Below are 15371 nucleotides of genomic sequence, written 5' to 3' on the forward strand. Positions count from 1 at the left end.
AGGCCATGACGTTTGCCGCCCTGGGAAGGTGGGATATAAATCGAATGAAGAATAACATAAATAGTGTGATTGAATCCGTTCCGTTCTCTGATGAATGCATTCAACCCTGAGTGAATGGTAAAAATGCCACTGCTACTGTTCCACACAGAATTAAGCTTTTTTTAAACAGAAAACTGGGTTTGGTTATGGGTCATAACATCTGTTTGAGGGGATTTCTAAATATTGAGATTTTAAGCATAGCCCTCTCCTAGTCAAAAGCATTGTAGTAGTAGTCTGATAACAAAGGTCAAACAGACTCCAGGTGCACTTGACTTCCCGTTTAATGTCAGAATATGTGTCGTATTACAAAACAGTAAGTTTCATGTTACCTGGAGTCTCCAAGGCCTCCATTGAGAATTCTGAGGAAAATACAATCTTTGAACAATCTACCCAACAATACTATACTAGCCACTATGGATGTGGGATTCCTGTACACCAACATCCCATACAATGATGGTTTACAAGCTATAAGGAACACCATTTCAGATAAAATCACAGTGGACTTTGCTACCAAACTCTGCCATTTTGTCCTCACTCACAACCACTTCAAATTTGGAGATGACCTGTTCCTCCAGATCAGTGGCACAGCTATGACACCCGCATGGCCCCACAGTATGCCAGCATCTTCATGGCAGATTTGGAACAACGCTTCCTAAACTCCTACCCACTCAAACCTCTCTTGTACCTGCAATACATTGACTATATTCTTATTATCTGGACACATGGTCAGCAGACCCTAGACACCTTGCACCAGACATTCAGTGACTTTCACCCTGCCACCAACCTAACAATGAACCAATCTATGCAAGAGATACATTTTCTGGACACCACTATAAAAATACAGGATGGGCACATAGACACCACCTTATACCGAAAACCAACTGACCGGCAAACATCTACATGCTTCCAGCTACCATCCCAAACCTACCAATCAATTGTATATAGCCAGGCTCTATGTTACAGCTGCGTCTGTTCCAACTCTACAGAAAGGGATTCTCACCTAAGAGATCTACAGCAAACCTTTTTGGAACTAAATATCTGATGAAGTTATCTGATGAAGATCTGATGAAGTTAAACAACAGATCAACAAAGCCAGACTGATACCCAGCGAGAACTTGCTGCAAGACAGACCCAAAAGAGAAAATAACAGAACACCACTATTAATACACATACAGCTCCTAAGTTAAAACAGTTCAGCACATCATCAGAGATTTACAACCTCTCCTAGACAATGACAGTTCTCTTTCTCAAGCTCTGGGAGGAAGACCTTTCATCGCCTACAGACAGCCACCCAATCTTAACTCCTCACCCACAATAATAAAACAACCAGACATAACATGGACACTGGTACCAGAGCCTGCAATAAAACCCAGATGCCAACTTTGCTGCCACATCCAGACAACACCATCACTGGCCCCAACAACATCAAAGGTACCATCTCAGGGCTATTTAATTGCTCATCTTCTAACATGGTGTATGCCATCAAATGCCAGCAGTGCCCTTCAGCAAAGATGTTTGTCTCTTAGCTGGGGCTATATGCTCTGACACCATAGCCTGTATTGGGCTTCATCTTTTAGCAGTATTTGTCCTTTCTATGCTACTGCAGGACAGTGTCAGAAACTCAGGTATATAAGCTAGGTGCCAGATGGCTCCTTAAACCAGGGTTACAGCCGCCAAAACGGAATGCCTAGTTGCCATTTGGGGGCCAGACAGCTCAAAAGTCGTATTTTTCAATACGTTTTGGTTCCTGAAATTGGTTCTGACTGTGCAGACAAAACATAGTGGACAAATGCTACAGAATATGTTGCTAGTGTGTGAATACAAGTCACGATCCAAGGATCCCCAGGTGTGGACCTCCAGATGGTGGAGATGTCAGGGGCATCCTGGCCCCTGGACATCTTCACTTGGCCGTAAGTGGCCAAGTGCAAAATGTGCCTGGCACCTGGCAAATTTTGAATGCTGCTGTAGGATGGATGCTCGTCAGTCAATGTTTTTGATGTATTTTAAATGTTTGCATTATGTGCTGCTTTTATCACTGTAAGCCTCTTTGAGACATTTTCTATAGTAAGCCCATGTTAGGTGGTCCGTCCCTTCCTTCCGCAGGGCCTGTAAGACAGAGCTATTCTGCCTGGCTTTCCATTTGAACTTAGCCTGATCTTTTATTCCCCTTCCTTCCCTTCTCCTCCCCTTTTTATGAAGATTACTCGCTCTGGGATCCCACAGCTAATTCTCCCCTGGTCTCCTCGCTGGCCCAAATAGGACTAATTTAGCCAGCTAGCCCTGGTGATCATCTAATGTTTGTTGGATGGATTTCCCCCCTAAATTGATTTTTGAATTCTGATTTTATTGTTATTCACGTTTTATACTGTATTTTATGCTGTTTTTTGTTGCATCAAATTAGTGTTTTAAATTTGTTGTTAGCCGCCCTGAGCCCGGTTTTCTGAACCGGGAAGGGCGGGGTATAAATAATTTTTTTTAATATTTATTTATTTTCTGTCTCCCTGCCCAGGGGCAGGGATGGAGGAAGGGGGGTGCAGTGGGTGTGGTCCGCCCCGGGTGTCACCACTGAAGGGGGTGACAAATGCTGGGTGACACCGCGGGGCCTGCAGCGCGCCCGAGCCATGCATCTCTCCTAGGAGAGATGCAGTGGCTTGGGCACACGCAGGCTCTGCGCTGCCCAAAAGGTCTACCTGCTCCCTCCCCCCCCCCAGCTATAGGGCGGCTGAGTGGGAGGAGGAAGGCAGACTCCAGAGGCCCCGTGGTGTGCCCTGCCCCTATGGGCAGCTTGCCACGCCCCTGGGCATGCTGCCCCAGGCGCCCAAGCAGCTTCCTCCGCCGTTGCCCAGGGGTGGGGTAGCTCTCTCACCAGAGAAATGAGCAGGCGGCATTTGAAATTGGGGTCAGGGTCCCCCCATCATTTACCTTTTAAAAACGTTTGTGGGGCAGTTTTGCCACGAGTGTGCTGTGCAAAACCCTCTGAGAGAAAACAACCGGACTGAGGAAGGCTGCTCAAGCCATTCATTTCTTGTCTGAAAAGGCCTTGCGTTCGACTTAAAGCCTGGCTGTTTTCGACAGCATTGCCCCCTCGCCCTTGCAGTGCGTTCCTGCTTGGAGGCTATTGCATTTTTCCCCCTCCAGTGAATCGCAGCTGGTACGAGAGACCGTGTTCCTGGGAGTGAGAAGTGGTTGCTTTGATTGGTGGAGCCAATCTCATGGAGAGCTTTGAACATCAGGGCAGAACCTTTGAGCTTGCGCTCTTGTGTTCTGAGCCGAGTGGAAAAGAGAAGAATTCTGAAGGGTTACGTTCATGCCGGCCTGTCACACTGAGCAGCCGAGTTGCTGTGTTTTTGTACTTGAGCTGTTTCAGGCTTCGCTCCTAGTAGCAGTATATTTTAAAGCTGCCTTCTTCAGTTCTATCCGGCGATGGCGCAGCCACAACTTTGGAACTGAAGCTCACACGTTCTGCCCACCTAATGATCCCTTGCTCTTTTTAGACCACCCGCCAGCATTCCACCGCTCTGAAGGTGTTTTCAGCGAGCGACGTGGAAGATGCTTTTTATAGTTTTACTGCTGAACGTTAAGAGGATACAGAAAGCAGAAAAGAACCATGTTCAAAGATGGGAGTGTGCAGTCCGAGATCAGCCAGCCTCACTCTTTTCATTAACATGTAGGCCCAAACCTTGCCCTGAGGACAGACCCTGCAAAGTGTCCCTATTTTCCAGGGACAGTCCTGGATTTACTCTCAGCTCACCCGAGAAAGTCTCACAATGAGAAGAATTCTAGGAAATGGTACCCTAGTTTCTCGCTCTGCTTTGTATGGGCAGGCACAAGATGGATGGCCCTTCTTCTGGCTGCCCACAGCTGTGTCCCGTTCACCTGCGATCTCCACACCCTGTTCCATGTGCAGCAGGTTTGTTGAGTTTCCCTGGGAGTCCAAAGAATGGGAAAACGTCAAACCTGGGTTTTGATGTCGCTTGCGAAAATGCCCGTAGTTTAAGAAGAGTCGTAGCTAAAGCAGAGATATATCAAAACTAAATGAAACTGTTATGTACTGAGTTGAATAGGACCCAAAATGCAGCAGTCTGATTGGTCCTAGAACAATAGGATCCAAAATGCAGCAGTCTGATTGGTCCTAGAACAATAGGATTCAGAATGCAGCAGTCTGATTGGTCCTAGAACAATGCAGCAGCATGATTGGTCTGTAGGAGCCACCCAATCCAGCTCCAGGTGGAAGTGAATCCACAACCTGATTGGCCTACAGGTTCCGGAATTAGCCAATCACGTGCAGCCCATTGTGCAAATAATGAATATAAAGCAGATACTTTGGGGGAACTTTCATTCCTCCTCACCAATATTAGCTGAATAAAGAGCATGAAATCCACTCTCAACTCCGAGTATATTTCAGAAATGAATGCACCAGGTCTTAGAAACACTGTGCACGACAAAGGGAAACATCTAATGACTTACATATATGTACATAACTTGAAACTGACCCTTTTGTTTGAACACTTGTACAGCTGCTGCATGACTAGAAATGATACCAGTTGTTCAGTTGGATAACCTTTCCTCCCTCTGCCTCACCTCATGTATCCCGTGGCTTAGCACTAAGTGGATGAGCAGGAAGATGCCATAAGCCTGAGGTCTGCCTTCTCTCCTGGCATCAGCAGAGAGTAGCTGATGCAAGCCTTGGGCTCACACCCTCTCCTGCTCCCCTGCAGCAGAGAGGAAGTCTTCAGCAGCATTTAGTTTCGCTTTCCATAAAACCTGGCTTGCCGCTAAAGGTAGCCGATGGGTCTCAAACCCTCAGGGACTTCCCCTGCATGCAAAGACAGTCTCCAGAAGATAGAATCATAGAATCATAGAGTTGGAAGAGACCACAAGGGCCATCGAGTCCAACCCCCTGCCAAGCAGGAAACACCATCAGAGCACTCCTGGCATATGGTTGTCAAGCCTCTGCTTAAAGACCTCCAAAGAAGGAGACTCCACCACACTCCTTGGCAGATTGAGCAGACGAGACCAATAGTTGGTCCCAGAGGCACTGGGTAGCCTCTTTAGGGGTGGAAGAAGGGCATGGAACAGCCCCCTTGTGTTAAAATGGCTTCAACAGGGATGGGGTTTAAACTTGGGTGGGTGCTGATTTATTGGGGGAGGGGGGTTGCTTTAAATTGTTTTTAAATGTTGTATGTTAATTTGGATTTTTGGATTTTATTTTGACATCCAATGCCCTTTAAAAATTTGTTAGGGAAGGGGGGTTCTTGGGTTGTTTTTTAGTTTTCTTATGTATTTTGTGTTTTTGTGATTTTATGTTGTAGCCACCCTGAGACCTGCAGGGTTGGCGTGTTGTTTAGAGTCTTTGCTGGGGAGTGTACTTTTTATTAGTGTGGATACATTTTTATTCTTATTTCTTTTACTTATTTTTGTTACGTATTTCATGCTTTTCCTATTGCAACTTTCTGTTGTGGGCTGCCCCCCGACCTTACGGGTATAGGGTGGTATGCAAATTCAATAATTTAATAATAACAACAACAACCTTGCCCTGTTTAAACAGATTTGAGGTTTGCCACGATGGTTAATTGCACCTGCATTCCCAGCCAGGTAGGCATGAAGTGGCGCTGGCACCGAAAAGGAGATGAGTACGCACACACTATTCAGTTTTCCAACTGAGCTGAGACCAGCCTCTTATGTAAGCCCCATCGTGCTCAGACAGAAACAATGGCTGCTTGGGAGGGGTGAGTGTTCTGGAGCTGCCAGACTGATTTGGAATCTTTTTCTTAGCCGTTCCGACACAAACGAGGACTGGGCACCCAAATCCCTTTGGCAACCCTCTTGGGCTGGAGGCCAGAGAAGGAAACCTGAGAGTTCCCCACACAACCACCACCACTGGCTCCCACCCCAAGTCACGCCTCCGAGATGATGAGCCTGGTGCTAATCTGCTGCACCCACCCCCTTGCTGATAGCTGCGAGGGCTTGGCAATTCCCAGAGCTGGGCTCTGCCATTTGTCAGCAAGCCTGGCTCTAAAAGGTGAGGGGGGGGGTGAGGGGAGGATAGGGGCCAGCCTGCGAATTCCTTTACAGCCCATTGTGTACAAATGCAGGTCTTAAGGCCTTTCATTTCCCCGTTCACCAGGCTGCCTTTGAGCTCTTGTGTTTAGTCTCATAAGCAAACTGTTTAGAGCTTTTTTCCAGCATGTATTTATAAGCCCATATGGGCATGCTGAGGATCCAGCTGGAGGGATGGCCTTGCCTGCTGGAGTGGCTCCTGGCTCGTTCCTGCACTCGATTATCTCGCTGGGAAGCCTTTTGGAGCAGCAGAAGAATTTGGGTGGCGGGGATTTTTTGAGCGAATTCTCCCAGGCTTGAACGCGCTTCCCAAAAAACCAAGCTGTGTGTCGAATTTATACGCTCCCTAATGTCATTTGCTTAGGCTGCTGCTGGATTTAGGGTTTAAGCAAGCAAGCAAGCAAACAAATGTCCTGGTTCGTGGGCAATATTGAGCATCAGTATGTTTTATAGCAGGGACGAGGGTGGCACTGTGGGTTAAACCACAGAGCCTAGGGCTTGCCGATCAGAAGGTCGGCGGTTCGAATCCCTGCATCAAGAGGTGTGGGATATAGCTATTAATGATAAATTAACATGTGCCGTTAAGGTAAGACAGGGAATATGCAGGAGATATGATTTTGAGGAGATATGGAAGGTGTTTATAGAATTTGTACTGTTAAAACGGAAAGGGGTCAAACTATCGCAAGAGGTGTTAGAATTTTGGGAGGTTGGATAGTTACAATGGAATGGTCTCAGTGGCGGGGTACACATATTTTATTCTTATGTATGATTATTACTTTGCCAATATAAAATAATAAAATAATAATAATAAAATAAAATAATAATAATAAAATAATAATAATAATAATAATAATAATAATAATAATAATAAGAATAAGAATAAGAATAAGAATATCCACAGTAAGAAAGGAGGGGAGGAAAGTCATTATATTGGTTTCATAGTTTTTGACAGGGCAATATATCACAAATTAAGATGTTTGTGTGTGTGTTTGCAAAAATCACAATGTGGGGAAAACCATGAAGCCAGCCAATCCCTCTACATACTACTACTACTACTACTAATTTATTATTTATACCCCACCCATCTGGCTGGGTTTCCCCAGGCACTCTGGGCGGCTTCCAAAAAAATATTAAAATACTGTAATACATCAAACATTAAAAGCCTCTATAAACAGAGCTGCCTTCATAGCTCCTTCCTTATTTCAGACATTGTGATATATCAGCATATCACAATGTTTAGCTGGGGATATATCACAAAGCTGAAAACCAGGCAAGCGCCTTGCCCAAACTAGTCACAATGACCAAAAGACATGATTTTGGCCCATAGTAGCTGGAGGGTGGGTGGTTTTGCTCCAGATTTCTTTGGGGGGGGGGAGAAGAAGGAAGAAGGGAAGCTAGCCCTTCCCCTCCCATGCTATTTTCCTGATGTATATCCTTTCGCCACCAGCCTACAGTTTGCAATGCCATGGAGAAAACAAAGAAACATACACACGGACACATAAATGCAATGTTCTGCCCAACCCTCTCTTGCTGTCCACAATGGGGAGAAAAAATATTAAAACACCCTTTGCCTGGTTCATGTGATGGCATATGGGAGGTGGAATAGGCAGCTATGTTAGGGTGGTGGTGGTGGTGATACAGAAAGCCCCAGCACAACAAAAGGAGCTCTCTTCCACCAGTTGCCCCGGAGTATTAAATGTCGTAAGGGGGCTAGGTAACACAGCACAGTGCAAAAGTGTTTGGCTTGACTGCAGAAATGGATCAACGAACTCAGGCAGAGACATATTAGAGCAGGCACCCCCAAACTTGGCCCTCCAGATGTTTTGGGACTACAACTCCCATCATCCCTAGCTAACAGGACCAGTGGTCAGGGATGATGGGAGTTGTAGTCCCAAAACCTCTGCAGGGCCGGGTTGGGGATGCCTGTATTAGAGCATGGAATGAAGGCTTAGAATGCCTTGATTGCCCTGTCAGAACTTTGTTGCCTAAGGAATACAAACACACATAACAAAGACAAACAATTGGTTTGGGATTTTCTTTTTTTTCTCTCTCCCCTCCCCGCCTGTGTTCTAGTGGGGTTTATCTAGAGTATAAAGGGCTCCTGTCAGATGGAAATCTCATTTCAGCGGCAACTTGGCCAGCTCTGTGTGGGCATTAAAACAGCAAACTGCATACTTACCGGCTCTTCTTATTTAGGAGAAACACATTATTATTTCTACAGCGATATATTGCAGTATTTCCTCGCCTCCCATGTGGTGCTGCCAAGAAGTTTTCCTTTCCAGGTTTCCCAAACTGGGTCTCTTGCTAGTTTTGGACTACAACTCCCATCCTCCCTATCTAGCAGGACGTGACCAGGGATGATGGGAATTGTAGTCCAAAAACAGCTGGAGACCCAAGTTTGGGAAACCCTGGTGTACACCAAGGGTAGCCTAATGTTGTACCCTCCAGATGTTGGTGGACTACAACTCCCATTGTCCATGACTGCTGGCCAAGCAGAGTCCTAACACCTTTTGTGCAAATGAGCTACAGCCCTTTCTATTTTGAAGTGAGTGAGTTAACACATGTCACCATCTAAAGTGTGTTGGGTTGAGGTCTACATTCAGAGCCTAAAACGGCTTTGCAACCTCAACTGGCTCAGATGCAAGTTATATACAAAATTTAGCAGTGGGCAGCGGAGAGTTGAGCAAGATCTGGAGAAGAGATTTTTGTGTGTGTGGTGGTCTCTCTCTCTCTTTTTTTAAAAAAATATTTTTATTAAACAATTTCAACAAAACAAATTATCAATCCAAATAGTCGATTACCTCTCCCTCGACTTCCCTCTGCTCCCTTCTCCCATTTGTTTACGCTTGTTATTCTCTGCATATTAAAAATGGTACATATCGTTACCTTATCTGTCATATATTCTATTAATAAATTTGTGGATGTTTATTCAAAACCTGCCAAGGAGTCCAAGTCATTTTGTTTTTTTAAAAAATAATTTGTAAAAAGTTCCCATGATTGTCCTCCTCACATAGTTTATGTGTCAATTTGGCCAATTCTGCATAGCTCAACAGTTTTTCTTGCCACTGTTCTTTCGTTGGGGTTTCCTTGTTTTTCCATCCTTGTGCTAACAAGACTCTTGCCGCTTTTGTAGCATACATAAATAAATTCTTTGTTTTTCTTGGCAGGTCTTGTTGTGTGTGGTGGTCTCTTAACTTTAATCCTGACAATGGAACCAGGTACAGTGGTACCTCGGGTTAAGAACTTAATTCGTTCCGGAGGTCTGTTCTTAACCTGAAACTGTTCTTAACCTGAAGCACCACTTTAGCTAATGGGGCCTCTTGCTGCTGCTGCGCCGCTGCTGCGCAATTTCTGTTCTCATCCTGAAGCAAAGTTCTTAACCCAAGGTATTATTTCTGGGTTAGCGGAATCTGTAACCTGAAGCATCTGTAACCAGAAGCGTATGTAACCCGAGGTACCACTGTACTTAGTAATCGGAAGTTCTTTCCCCAAATGCTTGTAAGCATTTTCTGCCACTCACTGCTGATTCTTTGCCACCTTCAGATTCATTTGATTACATTCCCCCAATATTTTAAAATCAAAACTCAGCTGGTTAGAGTGTGGTGCTGATAATGACAAGGTTGCAGGTTCGACTCCTGCATTGCAGGGGTTGGACTAGATGATCCTCAGGGTCCCTTCCAACTCTACAGTTCTATGAAAATATCATTGGTCAGAAAGACAATGCATACTTTAAAAAAATAAAAATAAAACAGAAATATGCCTCTCTTTCAAAACTCTTTAGTCATGGTTAATAATTTCTAGCTTCCCTGGTGTAAAATCAGTCTTGAAACTTGAAACTCATCATTTCTGCGTCAACTGTCACTCCCTCTCAATCTGTTCCTTCATTTACGCTTTTATTCCATCTCTTCCAGGCCCACCCATTCCTCTCCCAAATCAGATCCATCTGTATCTAATCTACTTTGAAAAAACTCCAGGCTTCTATAAAGTTGAGCTTCCAAGTTGCCCGGCCAGCAACCCCTGCTCCCTGAATACGAAGTTATCCCTCTTTTAAAGAGACAGGGAGTTGTTGTTGTTTAGTCGTGTAGCTTCGAGAACACTATCCAACCATCTCGTCCTCTGTCGTTCCCTTCTCCTTGTGCCCTCCATCTTTCCCAACATCCTTGCCGTGGCGAAGGGGCTTGAATAACTCAGAGAAGCTATGAACTATGCCGAGCAGGGCACCCAAGACGGACAGGTCATAGTGGAGAGTTTTGACCAAATGTGATCCACCTGGAGCAGGAACCGGCAAGCCACTCCAGTATCTCTGCCAAGAAAACTCCATGGACAAAGACAACAGACAGGGAGTTACTCCTAAGTAAAGCATGCAGAGCAGAGCAAAGCAGGAACTGCAGATTGTTTGTACCCCTTGGCGGGCTGATGCAATGGCCCAGGTGGTGACTTGGGAAAAATAGTAGGAACAGAACGTTTGTCTGTCGTATTAACCCTTAGCACTGGGCCCCAGACATGCTCTTTTGCAACTGCAAGCAAATTCTCCAGGAATTGCATTGTTTTTTTGTTTTGTTTTTAAGAAACCCCTGGTCAGGCAAAGACCTAAATGGCTGCCACATGGGGGATGGAGCAAACTTATTTCCTCCCGCTCCAGAGGGTCGGACCTGATCCAATGCATTCAAGCGACGAGAAAGGAGAAACACTACTCAACCTCAAGAAGAACTTTCCGACAGTGGGAGCAGTTCCACAGTAAAACGGACTTCACGGGGGTAGCCGGGGTGTATGTGTGTGCAGCTGCCCCCCCCCTAAATCAAGTGAATGAATGAAAATACTTAAATAAAACTAGAAACTGCAGAAAGATTCCGACAGTTTCTCCTGAGCACTTGGGGTCCAAAGAAAGAATTTTAAAACAACGGTTGAGACATTTCATTCAGAATCCGCTACAGAGGAGAATGACAGGTGGGTGTCCCCACGCCCCCCCAGTGCAACATAAATCCATAATGCCCATAAACAGACTTCTTCCAAGAGGGGATCCCGTTCCTTCCTTAGAGGTTTCCAAGTAGAGGAGGTGCCGATGGCCACCTGTCACGAGATTCCCGCATTGCAAAAGGGGACAGGGCCTAATTGACCAGGAAATCCACAAAAAAAGATGTAAATTTATTCATGTACGCCACAACGGCAGCAAGAATCCTCCTGGCCCAAAGATGCAAGCAGCAAGAACTCCCCACCCTGGATGACTGGCAGATAAAGATGGTAGAATTTGTGGAGTTGGCGAAGTTGATGGGGAAAATTAAGAATCGACCCGATGAAGGACTGGAGCAAATTTACATATTATTTGAAAGAAAACTGTAAACACCTGAAAACGTTGATAGCTTTAACGTGGAATGTTTGGTAATGAGGAAAGAAGGAGCTAATTTACAAATGAGAGGGTGATTTTTAAATGATCATATAAGGTAAGGAAGTGATTATAGAAATGTGATAAATATGTTAATGTTATAGGAAAGTCTCCCACTGCCTCCCGCAGTTTGGTCAGACTCATGTTTGTTCTCGAAGCTACAAACATGAGTTTGACCAAACTGCGGGAGGCAGTGGAAGACAGGAGTGCCTGGCGTGCTCTGGTCCATGGGGTCACGAAGAGTCGGACATGACTAAACGACTAAACAACAACAATAGGAAAGTCAGAAAAGAGGGAGGGAAGGAGGTCGTTGCTCTTTTTGAGTAAAAATGTAAGCTTTGGATATGTATTATGAAATGAAATGGAATATGGAAAACTCAATAAAAATCATGATTAAAAAAAATTAAAAAAGCAAAAGGGGATGGGGCTAGAAACTGGGGGTTCCTTCCAACTTCTGCGATTCTACGAACTAACCCTTCTCACCCCTGGGGGACGGGAAGGAACGTGCGCACAGCAGCAGCGCCGCGATCGCCAGGCAACTCGCTCCAGCTTTTGCAGCCCGGAGCGCGCTTGGGGCGCCTCCTCCGCCGGCGCCACGTGGTGCTGGGGGTCTTCCCCTTTCCCCGCGGGGGTGGAGGGGGTCCCGCCTCCCCCGCGAGCAACTTCCAGCTCCCTCTTGCCAGCAGGTGGCTCCTGCCGACCGCCTCTCCTACACCAGACCCGGAGCGCGCGCGCGCGCGCTTCAGCTGCAAATGCAAACGACTCCGCTACTTGCATTCTTATTTTATTTTATTTTTTTAAAAATTTTTTAAAGCAAGTCTGTAAATATGCCATGCAATCGAGAGCAACCCCCACCCCCCGGCTGCTTTTTTGCTTTTGCAAACCGGTTTGGCTACGGCGGAAAGCGCTCCTCCGGGAGTCCCTGGGCTCGTTTTTTGCTCCCTTCGTGGCGGCGGCGGCGGCGGCAGCAGTTGCAGCTCAGCCGGGTTGCAACAGGCGACGACCCCTTTGTTCTCCCCCTTGCTGCCCTCTTGCGCCGAAGTGTCCCCGGCGCAGCAGCAGCAGCAGCAGCGCCCTCTGCAGGAACTTGGGAGACGCTGAGCGGAGCGGGGATGCCTTGCAATGCTTCTTTGCGCACGCTGGGAAAAACCGTGTCGCTGCCTTGGAGGAATTTGTTGCAAGACCGGGAGCTGCCAGCTAACACGTTGCAGCAGCGGAAGCAAACGGAGTAGGGCGGGGAGGGGGGCAGGCAGCTGAATAACCCCCAAAACAGCAGGGCTAGCTTGCCACATGGTGCAAAAAAATGAAGGAAGGCATGCGCGGGACTGGCTATGTCAATGTTTTCATTCAAATGAATTCCCAAGCGGCTTACAAATAATAAATGACAGTAAAGTGGTGGAACCTAATTAGAACATCACAAATATAGCACGAATAATTAAATATTTGATTCGATTTTCCGTAGTTGCACCCGCCCTGTGTAATGCCCTCCTGGCAGGTGTAAAAATAAAATAAAAAATACACATATTCGTAGGCATATGAAGGCAGCCCTGTTTCAGGAAGTTTTTAATGCTTGATTTATTTTTGATGGGGAGTGCCCAGAGTGACTGGGGCAACCCAGTCAGTTTGGCAGGGTATACAAAATTATGTTGTGGAACATAATGAACACAGATACAGAAAAAATCATATAGGATAATAAAATATTTGATTTGATATATTTCTTTGCCGCTTTTCATTTAAATAAATCCCCAAACGACTTACAAACAATAAATAACAATAACAGGATGGAATATAATAGAACATCAGAAATAAAGCATGAAACATACAGAATAATTAAACCATCAGCGAAACAATTGCGACCTTCTAACACACTGTTAACAAAGCAACAACTAAAAAAATAAGCTAAGCATCACGAAGCAAAAGACATATCACATGATTCACAAATTAATACAGCAGCTTGATAAAGGGTGGCGTATAAATCATATTATCACCATCGCCATCATCTAGAAAACAACATTAACAAAATAGCCACCAAAAGATAAACTAAGCGCTGCTAAGATTGTAAAAATTATCTCCACACCCCCATGACACATACAGTGGTACCTTGGGTTACATATGCTTCAGGTTACAGACACTTCAGGTTACGGACTCCACTAACCCAGAAATAGTACCTTGCTTCAGGATGAGAACAGAAATCGTGCTCCGGCGGCGTGGCGGAAGCGAGAGGCCCCATTAGCTAAAGTGGTGCTTCAGGTTAAGAACAGTTTCAGGTTAAGAACAGACCTCCGGAACGAATTAAGTACGTAACCAGAGGTACCACTGTACTGGTAATCTTTCACTCTGTTCAGTTTATTAACATACACAGAATGTCATCAGGGAAGAACTTTGCATCTAGAGGTTAAAAGTTGCCTAACTTCTCCCATAGTTTAAAAGCTAACAAAATTATGATGGTCCGTAAAAGTTATTACAGTCCACGAAGACGTATGCCTTTATAAATATGCTAATCTTTTTGCAGATCTGGCATCCCACTCCCCACCGCACCCCCAATGATTCTGGTCTCCATCATCCCTGACCACTGGCTTTGCTGGCTGGAGCTGTCGGGACTCCGACAAGGTCTGGAGTGCTCTCCCCCTCTTCATTTTGTGTGTGTGTGTTTGCAATATATACAATATATATATTCCTAAAGTTCCTAAAGTCATGGTTTGCGAATGGCTCCTAGGCTTGCAGGCTGGACAGTGATTCTGATGTCTTTTTAACACCAAAGGAAGTCATTTTTAATTCTCCCAGGCATTTTAACTGTGGGGTTTTTATCTCTAGTGATGTGCTTTTAAGCTGCTCTGCCATCTGCTGTTGTTGCTTGTTTTGTTTGTTTTTAAACTAGACTGCTTTTCGTTTTTAAAACCATCGCACAGCGGTTTACAACAGCAGGTTTACATAATTGTGGCAAAACTTACCAAGACACTAAAACACCACCAAGACGGTAACAACTGGGCAAAAATACAAAATTTGGATAAACAGTGGGAAAAGACCCCTGTTGTTGCCTGTTGTATGACTGTGCACATGGGCATGTACCACAAAATACCGGTACGTGCCACTGCAGAGAATTCTTCACCGGTGCAATTTCACAGGTTGTGGCAACAAGCACCCTCCAAATATCAGAGTGATCTAACAAGCCTGCATGGGGAAGGTGTTCTTCCAGGTAACTGTGCCCTGAAGTTGTTTAGGGCTTTATATCTTGATAACAGCACCTTAAACCTGGCAAATTAGCAGCCCTTTCTGCGCAGGTGTTATGTGTGAATGGCCAGATGTTTCTCTTAGCAGCCTCGCTGAGTGTTCTGCACCAGTTTGCGGTTTTATTGCTGTTTTTATTTTTTAAATTAGGGATGCAAGACTGTGTTCCTGCAGCGCTCTGACGCTTAAATACCGATGGCGGCAGAAATGGTAAAATTGTAAGTCATAGAGGGCAAAATGTACAGCGTGATGTTAAAGTACATACAGAGGTTTGGGGGATGAGTTGGGAGAGCGATTGCGGATGGCCCTGTCCATTCCTTAATCCAGGATGAGGAATTGCAGCGCTCCAGATGTTCCAGATGTTGCAGAACTACAGTTCCCATCGCACCTGGTTGTTGACGTCGTTGAAATTCTACTCAACATTGATCCAGAGTAGATTCCAATGTATAGTTAACAGAGTAAAAACTTAAACATGTTGCAGGTGTTGGGATACTGCCAGGGAGATAAAGTCCATCTGAGCCCCCAAGCTCGGTGCCGGACGATCCATCGACCTCCCGTAGTCACGCAGTACCAGCAATTTAGCGACACTAAGCCTCAGGCTTAGTGCACACTCTAACAGCAGAATTCACACAGCAAAAAGTTGCACAAGCATGAGAGCAGA

This window comes from Podarcis raffonei, chromosome 17, assembly GCF_027172205.1.
Source record: "Podarcis raffonei isolate rPodRaf1 chromosome 17, rPodRaf1.pri, whole genome shotgun sequence".
NCBI classification, from domain to species: Eukaryota; Metazoa; Chordata; class Lepidosauria; order Squamata; family Lacertidae; genus Podarcis; species Podarcis raffonei.